This window comes from Malus domestica, chromosome 15 (genome assembly GCF_042453785.1).
Source record: "Malus domestica chromosome 15, GDT2T_hap1".
NCBI classification, from domain to species: Eukaryota; Viridiplantae; Streptophyta; class Magnoliopsida; order Rosales; family Rosaceae; genus Malus; species Malus domestica.
Genome location: NC_091675.1, coordinates 55,088,369 through 55,108,647, shown reverse-complemented (window position 1 = coordinate 55,108,647; position 20,279 = coordinate 55,088,369).

Sequence of the window (20,279 nt, the reverse complement as noted above, 5' to 3'; positions counted from 1 at the left end):
CAACCCACTCGGGAGATGTTCTAACTTCTCGTGAATACGCTTCTGGCCATATTCGTAAGAAGTGATATAAAGAAATTCAGAACCATTCTTTTCAGAGGTTTCAACATGATATTGATTATCTCGAATATCTCTTAAACTCAGCAATGTTCTTTCGAAATGTGGAGAATAGAGTGCCTCTTTAATGGTTAATTCAATGCCATTGGATAACATAATACGGGCCTTTCTGTATCCTTCTATCAGGTTGGATAGGCCTAAGAAGGTTGTTAGAGGTGCATTCTTAGGTACGAAGTTAGTGAAATAGTGTTTCTCGCGCAATATGGTGTGCGTGGTTGCACTACATGCGTAAAGTTAGACTCATAACTGGAATGATACTTGGCAATAGCCTCAGGGGTAACTCGGCATACGCATGACCAATGATCCTTTTGATCCATAGTGATAGCACATGTCCAGTTCAGTGGAATCTATTTGAACGGTAGCTTTTCCCTTGTTCTTGATGTTTTGGGTTTTCAGGGCAAGGGTTTGGCGCTTCTGGGTCAAATTTCCTCCTTCGGATAAGCATCTGTTCAGTGGACCTTGGGCCTGTGGTGGGCCTTGCCGCTCTTTTCCACGGCCACAACAAGATTTCCCTACTAAAATTGGTCACATAAGCTTCAGGCACGGCATTCAAGCCAGTGGGTCGAGCTTGATGATTCTTCATCAAAAGCTGGTTTTTCTTTTCAGTGAGAAAAAGAACAGATATCAAATCCAAAAATTTGGTGAACTTTTAAGCCCTATATTATTTCTGCAGGACAATATTGGTGGCATTGAAGGTCCAATATGTCTTCTCCAGGATATCCTATTTGGTTAAGTTCTCATTACAGAACTTAAGTAGTGATCGGATTCTACAAACTTCAGAGTTGTATTCATTCACAGACTTAAAGTCTTTGAAGCGTAAATGTTGCCAGTCGTGTCTTGCTTCAGGCAAGAAAATGTCTTTCTGGTGATCGAAGCGATCGGCCAAAGTAAGCAGAGGGTACGTGGATCTTCCTTTGCGAGGTACTCGATCTGCAGTGCATCACGGATATGTCTATTGATGAAGAACGTAGTAGTAGCTTTCTGAGCTTCGTCGACAGGTGCATCATCGGTAGGTTCCTTGATAGTAACTCTAGGACTATTTGTTGTAAGATGGAGTTTCATGTCTTGAACCCACTTCAGGTAGTTTCTTCCAGAGACTTCCAGAGCAGTGAAATCGATCTTGTTGAAGTTCAACATGTCCCTAAACAGAGGGTACACCAAAATGTGGTTAGTCATATGGAAAGCCATAGATATATATATCATAGAACATTCAGGTTCTATAAACATGTATTGGTTTAATTTAAGCATGAAAGCTATAGATTTCATGTGGTAAGTTTTGAATGAAAACTTCGAGTTTCAAAGGCACTAAATTCGAAACTACAAGTTCGATTTAGTTATGAACGTTCAGTTCATATAGGTGTACCTACAAGAACACATAATACAATATATAATAAAGTGTAGTGGATTTGTGGGTTGCTTCAGGAACCCATGTGTGAGTGCTTCGAGACTACAAAAGATAGTCAACAGTTAAAATAGAGGAAATAATTTATTAAATCGTTAATTGCCAAAAAGTGGATTTCAGGCCAATAATTTTGGATTAATTGTTAAATTAGTGGATTGCTGGTCACTTTAATTAATTCAATAGATTGGGACCACTCGGGGTCGATCGTAGAAGCAAAAATAATTATAACATCCGGGTTAAAATTATTTAAAATACCAAAAATTAGCATTGGATTAAAAAAACCATAGCCTAATAGCATTGGGCTTGGCTGCCGTGAGTAGGGCAAAGACCTAAAGGGCATATTGGGCTCGGGTGGCTGGAAAAGCAACCCAAAACATGGTTGCAAGCCACGTGCCAAGAGATGGAAGGCCCAGCAACATGGCTACTGGCGATATGGGCCGAGACTAGTGCACGGGGCAAGCCCAGCCTAAGGCTGGCTTACAGGTGGTGCGAGGAAGCCCCAGCCGAAGCTGGGTTTCAGGTCAACAGGCTGCAAGGACAAGCCCAACAAGCCAAAGGCTTGGAGCATGTGGGCCGAGGCAAGGCAAAAACCCAACAGACGGCGACAGGCTAAGCTGGTGTGGACTTGGGTTAGACCGGGGGCTTCAGGCTCATGTGGTAGTCAACCTAGGCCGAAGTCTGGTTGGGTTCGAAAGGCAACAAGCCCAAAAAGGCTACGTGCATGATCCAAGGTGTAAAAACAACAAGTTCCCCATGTGGCTGGGCTTCAAGCCAGCACGATGGTCCGACTATAGTGCCACGGTGGTGCTGCGGCGGTGTCGCAAAAAAAATAATCCCAGGTTTTTTCTTCTTTTTTTTCATCGATTTCTAGGGTTAAAAACCCTAATTGCTTCTAAATTAATTTTGATGCCTTGACTCATAAATTCCACATAACATAAATGCGTAATGCATGAAGAAGTATATATATTGACAAAATATATGAACATATATAATATATATATATATATATATATATATATATATATAATTGGAAGGAAAATATAAATATAAGGGATTCATGCATCATGGGGAATGTTTGCATGCTTTAAGGTTTTTCCAAATATCTTAATTTATTTTAGACGAACCTGATTGGCAGAAAACAATTGAAAACCTTTGAATTTTGTAGAAGAAAGCATCCTCCTACGATCCTTCAGTTCCTTAACTTCTGGTAAGAGTATGCTGATAACGTGTTGTAGGCCTATTTGATTGAACTGTTTAAAGGATAGAGAGGGAGAATGACCAGTGGCAACAGAGAGAGAAGAGAGATATGTAATTCTAAGGTGTGTGTTGTATCACCCCCTTATGTATCGGGCCAGGGATGTGATGGGGACCCGGGCCGGGATGTGACAATTTGGTATCATAGCCAATCCATGGCCAAATGTGTGCTGACGAGGACGTCGAGCCCCTAAGGGGGTGGATTGTAACATCCCACATCGTCTAGGGAGTGGATCCTCTAAGCCTTGTATGTATATTCCCATCTCTACCTAGCACAAGGACTTGAGAGCTCACTGGCTTTGGGTTCCATCGGAACTCCAAAGTTAAGCGAGTTCACGCGAGAGCAATCCCATGATGGGTGACTCACTGGGAAGTTCTTGTGTGAGTTCCCTAGAAACAAAACCGTGAGGGCGTGGTTGGAGACCAAAGTGGACAATACCGTGTTACGGCAGAGTCAAGCCCGGGATGTGGTAGGGACCCGGACCGAGATGTGACACCTTATGCCTTTATTTATAGTAGTAGGATAGGTAGAATCCTTACCCTAATAGGATTACATCTCTAATATGAATTAAACTACTAAAGGGAATATACAAGATACTCCTAGATACACTAGAATTTACACAATCACATTCCTATGGTCAACTATTGTTGGCTAAAGAGGGATAATGTTTCTTAACCATGAAACCTATAGCTTTTTAGTTAAGTTGAAATATAGATCAAAGGGTCTTTGGTTTACACAACATAGGTGTGACAAGGTCTTTTCTTTTCTTTATTGATTTTAAAGGTACCAAAGAGTTATTCTACGAGCTCTTTGTTCTCTCCCCTAATAGAGCTTTTCTCTCCTCTATGAGAGGCTTTCTCACCTCCGTGTGACTAGTTTTCATTTTCTCCATTTTGTTTTGGCACTAGCCCTAGCTTTGGCTAGGGTTGGTGACAATTCCATGTATTATCTTTATGGTTTGTGTTCAATTTTTTTCATCTTTTTCCTCCTCTTCCCTGTGCTTGCTCATTTTCCTTCCATCTCCATGCTTTCTTCACAATCCACTCCTCATTTTTCTCATTTCACCTTTGATTTCACCATCCTAGTCCCTTTTCCCAAATCCCCCGTTTCCCCATTCCTCCTTGACCCTTTCCCATCCATCATCTTCCTCAATTGGCTCAATCATCTCTCTCCTCACTTTTGATCGGGTGCCGTCTCTACTTACCACGTTTTTTCATGGATCTTTGGGAGGGTGTGTAGAGCTTTAGCTCGGGTGTCCACACCACCACTTTTGTTGGCCCTTGCTAGTCACTCCCGTTGTTGCTCGCCCTTGTCGACGATGTTGCTTGTGGGTTCTTTCTACCTGCGTGCTTCTTTGTTCTCTTGGCTACTATTCCAGTGCTGGTCTTGAGATGATGATGTGACCTCTGTCCTCACCAATTCTAGGTTTCTTGATGGTTTGATCTCAGGTAATCGTGGAAGGTGGCCGATTGTGCTGTGGTTCTCTATCGGCGACAGTATCGTTTGCAACAGGAAGCCTAGTTGTGTAGGGTTCTGTGTGGTTTGGTTGTTTGTCCTGGGCTCCAAGGTTGGTCTTGGGCCTTTGTCTTCTGTGTGTTGTGGCCCTTTTTCTTTTGTTGTGTTCATATGGTTTTGGGCCTTTGTTGTACTTCTCTAGTTGGTAATGAAGTTTATCCTTTGACCAAAAAAAAAAAAAAAGAGTTATTCTACTTTTATGTAAAATTTGTTCATCACACGGATGTATAACAAAAAAAAAATTACATTTTGATCAATACTTTATTACTACAAAGTTACAAAAAGCTATTTATACTTATTTTTTAAGACCAAATTCTAAAAGTTAAAATATTAAAAATTAAAAGAAAAATAGAGAAGCAAGCCTAAACCTACTAGAAAATGGAAAAGATATTGTGGATGCAAATTTCCGCCTTCTTCTTCTTGGACAAAATTGCACCTACAAAACAATTAACACCTTAGGTCAAGGCCAAGAGCCTCATGCGCCCACGATGAATTTGGGGGGGGGGGGCTTTGGCCGAAGAACCTTCGATGCCAAAGTTAGAATTTAGAGAGAAAAGTATTTGGGAGTTTTGTAATAGTATCAACTTAGCTTTTTAGAAGAAATAGAGTCATATATATAGGGAATGGAGTGTTATTTGGTGATTCAATTAGCAATTAATATATTAATTAGGTATAAATATATTAATTGGCTAATTATCATAATAAAAGAAATGTTTTGGGAGGTTTTTGGAGGTTATGGAATGAGGATGGATGAGACAAATTTGAACTTGTTACCTATTTTGGGTACTTCTGATTTGGTTGATGGATGATTCTCCACTGCTCGCGTGTAAGAGACCCGGTATGCCTCGAGGGTAAATTTGTCATCTTCACCCAAAAATCCACATGTCACTTTGTAATTATTTTTGGCTCCACAAATGCCCCCACACCTGCTGGGCTGCTCGTAGGAAAGTGCAGCAGGTGTAGAGATCTTCTTGCTCTAGGAAACCTAGGACTACTTCCTATTTTGATGTAGATCCCCTCTTTAATATGAAATTAGATCCTTCTAGGAAAGAGAAATAAATTTCTCTCAAAGCCTATTTAAGTCCACCTTAAGTGGGTTATTAAATCAACTTTGGAGAGTGATTTATTCTACCTTACAAGAGAGAGAGAGAGAGAGCTTAGAGGATATTTGTTCCCCCTCCTCTAACAATCTTCTACATCTTGCCCGTGAAATGATCGTCTTTCGCTGCTTTCTTCGTCTTCTCCGCGCCGCACAAATGTAAGAAAAACTTAATTCTCCTTGTCTTTTTATGGGAGGTGCTGCCACGGGGCAGTCGTCGGGGTGGTGCAGCACGTCGGCTGGCAGAGGCCAGGAGTCAGCTTGTCATGGGCCAAGGAGGTGGCGTGGCATGGGCAACAATTTAAGCTGCCATGTCTGGCCTGCTTACCAAAAATGAGGAAACTGCTTGAGTTTGATTTCTCAGCTATCGTAGATGGAGCAGTCAAGGATATAGCTGCCAAGATCGGAGCTGTTGAAGATGAAGTGTTGAATGAGTGAACTGTTAAGTGCAAAAGTGGCTACTGCCCCTGACCATTTACTGCCTAGTTAATCTTCAAGCATTCGATCTTTTAAGTTATGTGGCCTTCTCGCACTAGAGAGCTTACCCAGATGGGTGTCGTGGAATTAGTTTACCCTCTCGCACTGGAGAGCAATTAGTTTACCCTCTCGCGCTGGAGAGAAATTAGTTTACCCTCTCACATTGGAGAGCAATTAGTTTACCCTTTCGTGCTGGAGAGCAATTAGTTTACCTTCTCGCACTGGAGAGCAATTAGTTTATCCTCTCGCACTAGAAAGCAAACCAATATGGGTGTCGGGGAATTAGTTTACCCTCTCTCACTGGAGAACAATTAGTTTATCCTCTCGCACTGGAGAGCAAAGCCATATGGGTGTCAAAGAATTAGTTTACCCTCTCTCACTGGAGAGCAATTAGTTTATCCTTTCACACTGGAGAGCAAACCCATATAGCTGTCGGAGAATTAGTTTACCCTCTCACACTGAAGAGCATACCCTTTTGGGTGTTGGAGAATTGGTTTACCCTCTCGCACTGGAAAGCAATTAGTTTATCCTCTCGCATTGGAGAGCAGACCCATATGGGTGTCGGGGAATTGGTTTACCCTCTCGCACTGGAGAGCAAGAAAGTCGTTGTCGTGAGTGCAGCTGAGGAAAACTGGACTGCTGGGACAACCGAAATAATCCTTAGCCTGCGAGGTCATGTTTGGCAACCTGCTTAAGACTTTAAACTGCTTGTGGATCTCGCGTAAAGGTGTAAGAGCAGTGAGCCTCATTAGGTGTTTCGTCATATGCCTTTTTGAGGCTTGGTTGGCACGAGGTACATGGCAAGATCAGCATGGCTGGGAGCCAAGGTGCAAGATTGGCACAGTTATGAGCTATGGTGATAGATCAATGGTTGCCGGAAGCCGTGGAGCAGGCAGGCGTGGTTGTGAAATCAGAGATAGGGTTGGCTTAGGCTAGGTTGTGCGCAGCGAGAGGAATTGTCTGGAGTGTTGAGAACAAGGTCTGCCCCAGGTTCTTGGTAGTCGGGCTGGTGTGTCCTTCTGGTACTCATTTGCCCTCGGCATGCCATTAGGCTGAGCTGTTTCGTTTGTTGGAACAAAAAAAGTCTTTATATCCGACAATCTATATGGGGTAGTCCCGTTTGCTCGATCTTGTCATTGAAAGATGACTCCTTATGTTGGTCATGTCTCATCAAAGTGCTTTGTCTAGAGCTTCGTTACGCTAGAAATCGTGTAATCAGTCAGGAGTATTTCTACTTCTTCCTGAATTTGCCTTTGTTGGGGTGGCAGAGCCTTCGGTTGCCCCCGATCGTGACTTACTGGTCTAGGTTGTTCTTCCATGTGTTCGGCTCGTCTATGCTGCGGCTGCGGTCGATGTGGTATGTTTCTAGCAGAAGAGCGAGTAACTCGCAAGCTGCTGGTTGAACTTGAGCCGAATTGAGTGATTGCTTATCTCCATCCGCTATGCTGCCTACTCCAATGTGAGGTGGAGCATGCTCCTTGCAGGTCTTGCCGCAAATGAACACTTAGCCTAGAAGATTGCTCATGTTGATTATCGGAGTGTGGCCCCAACCGTGAGTGTATGTTCGTCTGTGGGCCTAATCGAGAGTGCACGCTCCTCCGCGCGGTAAGACGGGAGTATACGTTATTTCGATGGCCCAATTGGGAGTGTACACTGTCCGAACCCTTGGTTCGTAGCTGGTCGAGTGGCTGCTTACTGAGACGCTGCTGGAAAGGTTCTTCGTCTACCCTTGTCCTACTTTGGAAGACCTTGTCTGGGGCATGTTGCATCTTGGTACGCTGCAAGAGTTGGTTCACCAAAGTCGTCTGTTGTGTAAGGGCGCTCGTCAACTATATAACTTGTCGAGATAAGTGTTGTTCGCCACTTGGATTTGAAGAGCTTGGAAGGAATATGCCTCCTTGGGCAGTAGAAGAGTGGTAGACTCCAAGCGCAGATTTGAGTTGCGAAATGTCAGATCCAAGGAAAAATGTGGTGAGAATGTCCCCAGCTCGATGGTAGGTCCGGATGGTTAAGATAACCTTGGGCGACTTGGGCTACTTGGAAAGCCAAGGAAGCAAACTGGGCCGTAGGAGCAAGTTGGGCCACAAAAGCAGGCTGGGTCATGAGAGTGGGCTGCTCCGCGGGAGCAGGCTGGGCCACGGGAGTGGGCTGCTTGTCGGGAGCAGGCTGGGCCGCAAGAGCAGACTGCTTGGTGGGAGCAGGCTGGGCCGCGAGAACAGGCTGCTCAGCGGAAGCAGGTTGCTCATCGAGAGCAGGCTGGGCCGCGAGAACAAACTACTCGGCGGGGCCACGGAAGCAGGTTGCTCGTCGGGAGTAGGCCTGGGAGAGGGCTGCTCGTCGAGAGCAGGCTGCTCGGCGGGAGCAGGCTGGGCCGCGAGAGCAGGTTGCTCAGCAGGAGCAGGCTGGGCCATGGGAGTAAGCTGCTCGGCAGGAGCAGGCTGCTCAGTGCGTGATGCATGCGAATGTGAGGCTTGAGCTCGGGCCTGTGCAAGCTTGGATGGCACGGCTTAGGCCATGGTGGAATCTCGTAGTGGTGGTACCACTCCACCTATGACCACATTTAGTCTCATGGATCGCGCGGTCCCATTTCTTAAGTATTAGAATTTTCTAAATTTCTAGCCATTATATTTTTCTTATACATTTTATTAAAGAACCTTTGCAAATAAAAAATTCTAATAATAAGAACGTATGAAAAATATTCAAATGGACTAGAAAATAGAGAAAAACCTTTTTATGCGAGAGTCTTCTACGAGTATAGATCTCAACTCTCAATGAAAGCACCAATTTGTGGATGCAAATTTCCGCCTTCTTTTTCTTGGACAAAATTGCACCTACAAAACAATTAACACCTTAGGTCAAGGCCAAGAGTCTCATGCGCCCACGATGAATTGGGGGGGGGCTTTGGCCGAAGAACCTCCGATATCAAAGTTAGAATTTAGAGAGAAAATTATTTAGAGAGTTTTTGGGAGTTTGCAATAGTATCAACTTAGCTTTTTAGAAGAAATATGGTCATATATATAGGGAATGAGGTGTTATTTGGTGATTCAATTAGCAATTAATATATTAATTAAATAATTAATTAGCTAATTATCATAACAAAAGAAATGTTTTGGGAGGTTTTTGGAGGTTATGGAATGATGAAGGATGAGACAAATTTGAACTTGTTACCTATTTTGGGTACTCCTAAATTGGTTGATGGATGATTCTCCACTGCTCGCGTGTAGGAGACCCGGTATGTCTCGATGGTAAATTTGTCATCTTCACCCAAAAATCTACGTATCGCTTTATGATTATTTTTGGCTCGACAGATATCACATTCATTATAGTAGAAAACCCCTAATCCATAAAATATCAAAAAATATCCTAACATAAACGTGAACGGCTGTTTATGAAACTCACGGGTATCCTGCCTGCATATATTATTTTGGAAATTATGTCAAACGTAAGGGAAAAAAAAAGACACAAGAAAAAATAAACGAACAAAAGGCATCAATGAACAGTGAGAAAGACAAAACAAACAACAGAAAGATGCCATCGATCGCTCCCTCCAGTACTTTCTTAATACTTACTAGGGTTCCGAGAAAAGCTAGAAGATCGATGTCGATCCCCGGCCTCCTTAATTTGGTTGCTCGCAGGTCTTTCAACCCAGACACCAACATTAAATGGTTTGTCAGAAAGTCTACGCAAGGTCAGGGTCTGGCTCTGGTCAGATGGTCAAATAAATATTTGACTTTTTAATTAATTAAGTATACATCCCAATAAATGAATGGATGTTTGGACGGATGGAAGGATAAATGAAACGGTGCCAGTGGACCCTCGTATGTTTTCTTGATCGCGATCAACCTGTCAAGTCACCTTCCCAGTCTTTTGTTTTTTGTCCTCACATCCTCTGTTTGATCGGGTTTTGTATCAGTGTATGTATATGTGTCCGTAAAATGACAACAACAGGGTATCTAATCGCAACCCCCCACACTCACTGATCACCGCACAAAATCAATGCAGTCCAATTGCAGAGGTGCACTAGTTATTAGTCGGCAGATATTTACAGTTATCATTGATAAATAATTTATAAAGCTACGCCTGTACGTACATTGATGTATCTTAAAAGAGAAGAGACAACTACTACTACTGTGCACGGAATGCTTCCTCTACTGCATGCACATATATGTATGGCGATGAACTTGGACGTACGGATATATAAAGTAGTGATTTTAACTGACAAGTCTTTTTGTGTTCCAATAATTCTGCAGTTTTGTTGGCCATATGTGCATCCATTGCACTGTGCAAACACATATTTCAACAGCAGGTCTGGTCTTCCTAGTGGGGATCTCGTCACCGCGGTTGGATTGCGACTGCTCCAAGCTGTTGACTTTGACCACTGGTATTACCAAACTTCGATATATTAAATGCCATTATGATACTACCAAACTTCACCGATCCCTCCCCTTAGCAAAACTTGTACAATCTTTAATGGACAAAGGTTGGCTGTTACAAAAAAGCAGAGCTTCTATTCTTACTCAACAACAACTTGATAAGTGTTTAAAAAAATTAAAAAATTAAAGCTTGAACAAACAACTTGGATACTTATCAAGTTGTTATTGAGTAAGAGCAAAAGCTTCTACTTTGTTTTAAGCAGTCAAGCTTTGTTCATCTTTAATATCCAAAATATATTGCGAGCTTAGGGTTTTGGATTTCAACCAATTTGTTTCGAGTTTGAAACTCTCCTCTTATTTAAATTATTATAATAATTTCGAATTTTTCTCTCTTAATAATAAATTTTAAAAAATAAAAATAAAGAAAATACTGGGATTACAACCATACTTACACCTCTTACATCAATTGCACCGATGTAACGATGTTGTTGGCTATTACTATGCGATCGACGTGCACCCTCACTAGTAACATTCCACACCTTTTTTTTTTTTTCCTCATTTTCTTTATTCGCTTTTTTTTTTTTTTTTAAAGGAAAACTAATGAAAAGGGTTTGAAAACATTGAGTTTTAATGATAAGGACAAAATAAAGGATAAAGTGAATAATATCATGACTTACTTTTTAGTGTAAAAATGTGGTTTTCGTTAAAATAAATAGTACCATGAGTTTTTCGTTAAAGTTCATCTTTTTTTTCCTTTTTGAAGGAAAAAAAAATACTTACAATGAGGATTTTCTCTATAGATATGTCCGAACTTGTCAAAATGTAACCTGGAAGTAGGAATATCAATCCAAATACAAAATTGGCCATAGATATGTGCCAAATTACCAAAACCATATGTGGTCATGTTAGCTTCTCTGAAAATATAGTTAATCAAAAGAAATACGTCAGAATGATTTTAGTTTTAATACCATTGGGCAATTTGTAATAAACTCCCGCACATGTAGTTGTGTTGGAAAATATTATTATTTAGATTTATTTTAATGTTTGGTATTTTGGGTTTAGCTCATTTGTATTAGAGTTTCGTTTCCTTGTCTATTAGGGTTGCGTTAGTTTTTTATATATATGGTATTTTGTAACTCTATAGTAGGAAATCATTCACAATGTAACCTCTTGGGGTTTTGTAGCCGTTTCGGCATTCTCGTTAGTTTAATAATAATTTTATTATCATGTAATCTCGTTCGTTGCGCACTCTGATATTCAACTTGGTATCAGAGCAGGTTTGATCATTTGGCATTTAATCGGCTTGTTTGATATCCGTTTGTCTATCGCCTTCGGGATTTAATCTGCTTGTTTGATATCTGTTTGTCTATCGCCTCTGTTATCTCTTATGGTTCTAGTTAGGTTCATCAAAATTGTTTCTTATTGGTTTCTTTTTGGGCTTGGATTAGTCTCTTCCGCCTTAAAGCCGAGATCCCCCCGGCACATCTGCACCAACATCATAGCAGCAAGTCACATCACCAACCCCACCACCACCTTGAACCATGAACCCAGCTGACCTGCACCAGCATCGCCATCTAAATCTGCACCTGTTGAATCTACATCTCCCACCTGCCTTGACACTAGGGCTTGCATTTTCAACCCAACTCGTTAACCCGACCCGTTAAAATTAGTATTTGGGTGGGTGATAAACGGGTCGGGTGGTTAACGGGTCAACCCGTTAATCACCCATTAAATAACGGGTCAGTTTAGGTGAACCCGCGAAACCCGTTAGCCACCCTTTAACATCCGTTAGTAAGGACTTATGTGTAATTTCAATAGTTTACAAAACCCTCATGTTCCTAGCTCTCTCGCTAATTGCTAGTCACTGCTTCGCACGCCGTTCGTTAGTTCTCTGAGACTGAGAGATCGCTGTGCTCCGGTTATCTCCCTCATCTTCTTCCCTCAAACTGCCTCGCACGCCGTTCGTTAGCTCTTTGAGACTGAGAGATCACTGTGCTCTGGTTATCTCCTTCATCTTCTTCCCTCAAAATTTTTACTGAACTCCACCACTCTCTCTCTGGTAAGCTCTGATTCCCTTCCACCTTTTCTTTCATTTCGATTACTTTTCGTTTCTGCAGATTAGACTCATTTTTTTTTTCTCAGATTTTACTTGTGCTTGATTTTAGGTGGTCTCTGCAGATTAGATTCGACCCTTTTCAGGTTTTTTTTTTTTGTTGTGTTTTGGATATTGGGTTTTGCTTTTTGTTCATGGGTTTTGTGTAAAATTTGTTCATTTGTATATTCTCCAATTAAAATTTCTATTTTTGGGTAAATTGGAGCTGTTAATTCACCCCCATGAAATTAAAAGTATTGAGTTTGCTGTGTTTTGGTTGGTTTTTGGATTGGAATTGGGTTGTTATTTTTGCATTGTGTCTGTTGCTTTTGCATTGATTAGGTCTCTGCATTTTTGGGTAAATCGCAGGACTTTCTTGGATTGATTAGGTCTCTGCATTTTTTGGGTAAATCCAACAGTTGAGATAGGATGCAGTTGAGTTTGGAAGTCAAGTGTCAATAAGATTTAAGAGGGATATTGTTTCCCTGCCTGTTTGTGCATATGAATATGTAATAGAAATATAACCAAGAGAGTAATACAACGAGAGTAGGAATCAACGAACCAACTACTGGAATCATCAGGTCTTTATGACATTATGATTCCCAATCATTGTCGAATGCAGCTGCAAGCAGGAAGGATTTCTTTTACTTGACAAGTAGCGCGAGGGGCTGTATGGTTGACGATCTCAATTTCTCTAAACTTTTTATTCATTTTCATGCATCTCAATTTGAACATATTCCTTTCTTATGTATATTTTATTTTGAATGACTGTCATGATCTCGTTATCACTTTTTTAGCAGAAAACATATTTTCTCTATTGTGATATCTCTGTCTCTAGATTTAAGTTGGCTTACAAAACCGTGGTCTAAAAATGATGAATACGTATAAATGTGAGTTTCCGACAGCCCCATCTGAGGTTCTTTTAGAACCTCTATACTATATATAGAGCAGGTAAGCTGACAGCCAGCTGCTGACTCAATTGATAAATTTTTCCTTTCATCGATAAATTTTAGAGAACCGATTATGTTTAACGGAGGACTATTTGCTTAGTAATATAGTCACCTAGGCACTGCTAAGAAGAGGAATTTTTTTTGCTATGAGATTAAATTAGTTGGAGATAGAAGATGTTTCGAGACTCCAAACGTTTAGCATTTCTGATCCCTTATTAAAATTTAGTCTGGAGTTTGTTGGCGCGAACATCAAATATGAGGGAGGGGTCATCTCATCAAACCAGTTTTGTTTGCCTTATGTGATGTTTCAACGATGATTCCTATCATTACATGTCAATCACAAGGTGTATGGTGATTCTTATGGTTTTCATGTTAGAAAAGTAAGCTTTAAATGACCAATGTATTGGCTTTCTTTCCAAGCAGATACAAGATATGGTCAGAATTCTTAATATATAGATTGAATATTTGCTACTAATGTCATGCACATTGGTCTTGATTAAGTATGGTATGTTTTTTAACTTGTTCTTTTAAAGACATTTTTCTACGTAATCTGCATGTAATACTATCTTGTTAAGCTAAGGCACAATGTGTTAAAGGCTATATAGGTGATGAGTGAAGTGTAGTTGGAAAATGGCTATTCTCGTTCAACATTTCTCCATTTTCCTTATTGTTGTGTTCTTTATTATTGCAGTTGGAAAATGGCAACAAAGTACATTGTAGGATCTACCAAGTTTGCTAATTAGAATGCTGCTAATTTTGGCTTGGGAGGATCAACCAAGCAAATATCAAGGAACTTATCAATGGGAGTGTACTTGTAATCAGGATATAATTCTGAGGCCTCTAAGTTGTTTGTTGTGAGTTCAATCCTCATTTAACCTTTGATGAATACGCTGTAAATGATTGCCGCACGTACATTGTCTGGGTGAGGAAAACACATCCCTCCCGGTCATGTAAGTATTTACCGTGCCATGCACTTGTTCTCCAGTTGGTCGGTTGGGAATGGACCCATAATCTAATAGTTAAAATGCAGTGCTTCTTCTATTTGAGTTTTGTAGAAGTCCAGATTCTGTATGATCACAGAGGAGTTGTTTGTTAAAACGCCTCTTGCTCATATGTGTTTAGTACTCGGCATTAGGGAACCCCTTGTTTTTAGCGTGTGGTGGTAAAATATAGTAGCATATACTTAAAATAAGTTTTGCACACATGAGTTGACTTTCCTAGTAGCAGTTATTTATTTAGTACTATTTTTTTTTAACTGATATTGAATTTGTGATAGTTGAAGTAATGTGAGGAAAACATATTGACTGGATGAAATGTGTAAAAAATTAAAAAAAAAAAAACAGTAACGGGTTGGGTTTGGGTGACCTATTAGCTTAACAAGTTGGGTTTGGGTGACCCGTTAGCTTAACGGGTCGGGTTAAACACGACCCAAACCCAATAAACCCGACCCATTTACAGGCCTACTTGACACCACCTTCATCTACACCGCACCGTCTCATCAGCACCCTATCCGTTTTCTGCACCCGTCCGCAATAATCGCACCGTATCCGTGCCAATTGTTCTGCAATTTGAAATGGAATTGATTGCTGCATTGTATTATGTGATGAGGAGAAGACCCCAGGTAAAAAGAAAAGAAAAAAAAGGACAAATACAAAAGGGAAAAGTAAATTTGTTGACCTGTGAGGAGGATTGTTTTGTTGGACCATTTGTTGCATATGCAAGAGTTCTGTTGAACAAATGATCACTCGAGTGCTTGGATTGGTGACCACTTGAGTGATGTTGTGAATATGGTAAGTTGGATTTTTTGTTTGTTTGTTCGGAAATTGGCATTGGCATTAGTATTGGTATTAACATTGACGTTGGTATTGGCATTGATATTGGCACTAGCATTGACATTGGCACTAGCACAGGAATTTAGAGTCTTGCACTTTGCACCGATGGAATTCTGTATAGGAATTGGCATCAGAAGTTAGCATAACAAAGCTTGCATCCACATCGTCTGTTGGGAAACTCATGTCGTGTACCACCATGAGTTTGACAAGAGGTATTGGAAAATATTATTATTTAGATTTATTTTAATGTTTGGTATTTTGGGCTTAGCCCGTTAGTATTAGAGTTTTGTTTCCTTGCCTATTAGGGTTGGGTTAGTTTTTTATATATATGGTATTTTGTAACTCTATAGTAGGAAGTCATTCACAATGTAGCATCTTGGGGTTTTGTAGCCTTAGTTTAATAATATTTTTATTATCATGTAATCTCATTCTTTGCGCACTCTAATATTCAAGTAGTTGTGCATGTGGTAGTATGTGAGTTGAAGGACGATGTTGATGCCGATGTCCTCTGTCTCTCTAGAATCTTCACATATGCTTCTTACATGGTGAATTATAAAAAAAGGTTTATATGAGGCAACCTCAGGATCTTATCATTGTTCAACATCCAAATCACGAGTGTAAGTTGGTCAAATCACTCTTATGGACTTAAATAAGTACTAAAGGCTTGGAATTCCTAGTTTACTAGTCATTTGCCTTCTCTTGGATTTCAAGCTTCTCAATCAGATTCTAGTCTATTTGACAAACATGATGGTGATGATATGATAGTGCTATTACTGTATGTTGATGATATTACATTGACATGTTTCAATTCTTCCAAAGTGCACATAGTTATTCAAAATCTCAGTGAGGCATTTGAACTTAAGGATATGTGAAAATTGAAGTTCAATACAAGGAGAATGAAGACATATTTGTGAGTTAAGTTAAATATGCCAAAGGATCTAATTCAGAAGGATGACGTAAAAATTTCACCTTGCTTTTTACCAAAAATTCAAATTCGTCAGCCAAACTTTATTCCACCAATTTTTTCGTCAAAAATTAAACTAAGTTGACATGTTTAATTGACCTTTGCCCGGCTAGCTATCCTAGTTTGCCCGACCAAATTTTAAGGTTATGGACACGTGTCATGTTATAACACTAAGAGTCTTCCTTTTCTTCCTCTTCGCGTGGCGCTGAGCTCTCTCTTCTCTCTCTGCTCTCTCTCTCTACCAAGGAAGAAAATATCGGTAATATCGAAAATATCGGTAGTCCGAAAACACGGAAATATCGATGGAAATATCGGTAAAATATCGATATCGATAAAAATTACATGGAAACCACGGAAATTGTAAGAAAAACTTGGAAATTTTTATTGAAACTTTGTAGGATGTTTATTTAGTCAATTATATATTAGTTTATCACAAAAAATTGGAAATAAATGCATTGCATGATGGATTTAACATTATCAAGTTGATTATATAGCGAGCTGACAAACATTGTAAGTGTAGAAAATATGTAGTAATTAATGAAAGAAGTCTAAATACACCATAATCATTTATATATAATGAATTAGTACAATATTTTACACTTTAGTACCACATAGAGTTTCTATGAGGTTCAAATTTTTCACTATCTTCATCATCTCTACGTGTAGAATGAGTGTATTGTGAAGAGTAGTTATCAAATGATAAATCCCCAAAATAGTTTTGCATGTAATTGTTAACATGCCACCCATATGGATCCGAGATTGGTTGAGGTTGTCCATAAGAAAAATCATTTGAAGATTGAGTCTGGGATTGTTTCCATGAGTCGCTCGATTCCATCCCAACAGGAATGGGATATGAAAGGTAGGGAAATGGTTGGTTATGAGTATAACCATAGTTACTACTTCCCAATTCAACAGAGTCTGAAGTTCTAGATAACGAGTCATCTTCTTGACTTGACAAAATCCCCTTGCCTCTTTCTCTGCGAGTATAGTCTTTCCCTATGGCACTAATTCCTGGTCCTGGCCGCCTACTGCCATGGTCATCATCCTGTGTTGCATGCGTGAAGTTTGCCTCACCAGTGAAGGGGCTCATATATCCGGGAGGTGGTGGTCCATAATAGTTTCCATATCCACCACCACTACCTCCAGCTCCACTATGTCCTTCATCATTCCCACCTCCGGTGGTAGGTGTGTCTCCTGATCTTGTACTAGAGCTATCATTAGTATCAGCACGATGTTGTGGTTGTGTAGGATTGGAAGAAGGTGGAATTCCAGTGTTTCTTGGTCTTGGGCGCAAAAGTTCTTCCAAAGAGTCAGCGCTGCTAGATCCCACCTCCTCCTCTAATACTCTTTCTACATTTATCCCTTCATTACTTGCTTCTTCAGCAACTTTGGGAGCTGGGTTGCCTTCATCATCATCTAAATGAAGAGGTCTAATCCATTGAAAAAGTTGGTTACCCTCTGTATCATCATCTTCACCAACAATATCAAACACATCTAGTGGGTCCCCACGGTCAACATGATCTATTTCTGCTTCCTTATCTCGAATTTGAAGCTTCATGTTGTAGTAGCAATAAACTAATTTTTCCAAGCTACTATGAGCCAACTTATTTCTTTGCTTTGTGTGTATGAGTGCAAATGTGCTCCAATTTCTTTCACAAGCAGATGAGGAAGCTGTTTGTGATAATACTTTGATTGCTAACTTTCTCACAGTTGGTGCATCGGTCCCATACATGATCCACCATTCAGCTACAATGAAAAACAATGTTGATAAGCCTAATAACTCCAACAAATTCTATTATAAACTTAGAGTGAAATATGTTTATACTCACTAGGAGACATATTTGTTCGAGCAGCAACTGATGTTGGTTCTCCAAAAGTTCTTCTTGCATTTTTAAACCATGTTAGCTGAATTCAATAAATCGTGTTAGTTTAATCCAACAAAGTAATTATTATAATTTAAGTAATTGTCTACCTCATTTCCAAATTGGCCAACTGCTGGTGATGCAGGGTCTAATTTAAAGTATATTTTATGTACAGCACGTATAAGGTTACCATCATCTCCAACACCGGGTTTGTATTGGTATCGGGGATTCAAATAATATGTTGTTCAAAGAAACACATACTCTAATAAGAGAAATAATACTTATGCAACTAAAGAAACGAATTGCAAATTATGACATAATTTATACCTGCTGCATGCAAATCGTGGTATAATGTTTTATACCATCGGTCTTCAATTATCTTTATGACCCACCTTGCACCATGTTTTCTTTCCAATTCATCCTTCACTACACGCATCAACTCATATACTGCCCCCATAGTAGGATACACCTCTGTGTCAACGATCCGTAAAACTTTGTAAAGAGGTTCAAACACTTGGCACACATGTTCTGATTGAGTCCAAAATGCATGATCAAGCACTATACTTTCCACCATACGACCTGTATTTGAGCGGCTCAAATTGTGGTTGGCCCAATCGTCACTAGTGAATAGTTGCTTCAACCCTGCTTTCTTCTTGAGTATGCTGTCTAATGCAATATAGTTGGTGGCGAATCGAGTGGTAGCTGGACGAATAATTTCTCCTTTGTAAAATTCACGCATCTTTGCCAACAACCAACCGTGATTGTAAATATAATTTGTGATCGTTCTAGCTCTTTTGACCACAGTAGCAACATTCTCTCTCTTCCCCATTGCCTCAAACATGAGATCAATACAATGTGCTGCACATGATGTCCAAAACACATTATGATGCTTCATTAACTTTTTTCCAGCTTTGACAAATGCAGAACCGTTGTCGGTCACGACTTGGACAACATTATACTCTCTCACCTCCATGATTACATCCCTCAATAATTTGTAAATATACTTGTAATTCTTTATATGGTCTGAAGCATCAACAGACTTCAAAAAAATTGTCTTTCCCTTGGAGTATACCATGAAGTTGATGATAGACAATCTGGTCGGGCCGGTCCATCCGTCACACATGATTGTGCAACCATTAGTTTCCCACTTTGACCTCAACTTGTTAACATACTCGCCAATGTCTTTATACTCCATATCCAAATATTTGTTTCTTATCTCATAGGGAGTGGGAGGTTGTACTCCAACACCGGCCTGTTGACATCCCACTACCATATTTTTGAAATGATGTGATGATGCCTTCACAGCAGGGACATTTTCATAGATAAAGAACTTGCTAATTAGACGCCTCATTCCCTCCTTCACATTACCTTCAGTGAAATAACTCCAAACACTCTTTTGACATGCTTTGGATGACTTATATAAACTTGGGGCTATTGGTGGTGTTGGTTGTGATTCTCTAAGACTGCCTCCCCGTCTCATTTGTGCACCACCACTTGTCCCGGAACCTTGTTCTCTATTAGGAATTTTATGAAGGTGTTCTCTTTCCCATGCTGACTGTTTGGAGGCACGTAATGCTTGTTTCAAACTGCGTCGTTCTTTAGGTCCCATGTCATCATCACATTCGTCCTCATCGTCATCATCATCACTGTCAAGCTCTTGGCCATAGACTTCTCCCCGTAGCCCAACTCGAATATTTTCCATTCCCTGTGTTATCTTTTCCTTCTGCTGTTTTTTATTTTTTAATAATGTGCTGATGAATGCCTTCACTTCTGGGGGGACATTATCGCATCGTTGGACATTTTTTGCTGGATCTAATCCACTAAGATGGTACTTAAGTCGTGTCACTCCGCCACTCTTCATTACCCGACCACAATATTTGCAAATTGTGCCATGTTTGTTTCCGTCTATTGGGTATCCATGTTCCCAAGCTGGATCACGTTTAGTAGCTCCACTGGACATCGTAAATGTACCTACATTTATTTTTCAGGAAAATTAGACAAATATTTTTTGGCCAAAAAATATAGTAGTGATGACGGTTATATAAGAGAACCTAAATAATAAAGTTATTCTACAGAATAATTAAATATGAAGTAAAGAAAATGATTGTAAAAATTTAAGTAATTAAAAAAATAATATGGAATAATAAAACCTAATATTAATGAATAATAATCCAATTTGATAAAAAAAATAATCCTAATATAAATGATGAATAATATTCCTTTTTGATAATAATCCTAATATAAATAATCCTACTATAAATGATGATAATTATGTTTCATGAAAATAATCCTAATATAAAACATAGTGATGAATAAAATTCCTTTTTGATAATAATCCAATTTA